The following is a 1577-nucleotide window of genomic DNA, read 5'->3' as shown; positions in this document are numbered from 1 at the left end:
TAAATAATAATGTAGAATTCCTCAAAATTTCTAACACACTGGACAAATGCAGCCTAATAATGCTGCTATTTTGTGCAAGTGTTTCTGTTCATCTGGTTTCACACAAATTCTAAGTCATTTTCTCTGCTTATACTTTTCCCTCAAACTAAATAGGGCAATTTTAATTCCATCTCTGTCAGTCAAAATCTCTTCCAGCCTTCTTCACAGTTATGAAAGATTTCATTATTTTTGTAGTTTCACTCTACTTCCTCAATTCTCCTGTTATCAAGAGAGCATGATCTTCTATCTCAAAGAGAAGACAAAGATTATTAGAATATAATTCCCTAGAGCTACAGCAAATATAGAGAAATTAGTCAAGGGCAATAAGAGATTCACTTTTTATTGTGTTTAGTGATAGATAAATTTACAAGTGAATGAATATTGTGGTTTTGATTTGCATTTCCCTGATGATTAGTGACATTGAGCATTTTTTTATGTTTATTGTCCATTTGTCTATCTTCTTTTGAAAAGCTTCTGTTCATGTCTTTTGCCTACTTTTTAATTTTTTTTTAATTTCTTCTTGCTTACTTGAGTTCTTTGTAGATTTTGATTATTAGCCCTTTATCAGATATATAGCTTGCAAATATTTTCTCCCACTCTGCAAGTTGCCTTTTTGCTCTGTTGATTATTTCCTTGGTTGTGCAGAAGCTTTTTAATTTAATCCAGTCCCATTTATTTATTTTTGTTTTTTCTGTGATTGCCATTGGGGTCTTTTTCATAAATTCTTTGCCTACGCCAATATCTGTAAGAGTTTTCCCAGCATTTTCTTCTAGTATTTTTATGGTTTCATGTCTTATACTTAAGTCTTTTATCCATTTGAATTAATTTTTGTGAGTGGTGAGAGATATGGATTCTAAAGTGGATAGCCACATGCAGACATAAAATGGTTGTTAGATCAATGTAATTTGACGGGGCTAAGGAAAATGTATAGATAAACAGATTTTGGGGTTGGCTTCTTTTTTTCCTTATAGTAATCACAATTGCCTGCAGCTGTGTCACTAATATCTAAATTATAGATTTTTCTATTAGACTATATACACAGAAAACAGAGGGAGAAAGACAAGAAATTAATGTTAGTCACAAATGGAAAAGATACATTATTTTCATGAAAAGGCCATTAAGCAATAGAAAAATATAGTGGCATTTGTTATTGAAAGATTTTCTTTTAATTTGCTAGATAATCTTTAGAATATTGTGTTTTTTAGTGTTTCCATTTTCTTCCAGCTTTTAATTTATTGCTTCAATATTCCTCTTTTGGAATGATACTTAATGTGTCCAGAATTGGAGGTACCTGTGTAAACAGCAAGACTGTCTCTGCCAAACATATGTATATTCCATACCCAGTTTGAGAATAGCACCATCTCTCTTTCTTCCTTGCACATAAAGCCATAGTTCTGCAATTCTTGCCAATGAAAAGTTATTTAGAGACTCTTGGAGATAATTTAATTCAGTATACAGATTATGGGTCAATGGAGCTAAAAGTATTTACTCAGAACATTTTATATTAATAATTTGTAAATATTCAGGACGAGTTTTTT

The sequence above is a fragment of the Propithecus coquereli genome, unplaced genomic scaffold (assembly GCF_000956105.1).
Source record: "Propithecus coquereli isolate 6110/MARCELLA unplaced genomic scaffold, Pcoq_1.0 Scaffold311, whole genome shotgun sequence".
Classification (NCBI taxonomy): domain Eukaryota; kingdom Metazoa; phylum Chordata; class Mammalia; order Primates; family Indriidae; genus Propithecus; species Propithecus coquereli.
The sequence above is the reverse complement of the archived record's forward strand: the minus strand, read 5'-3'. Positions refer to the sequence as shown.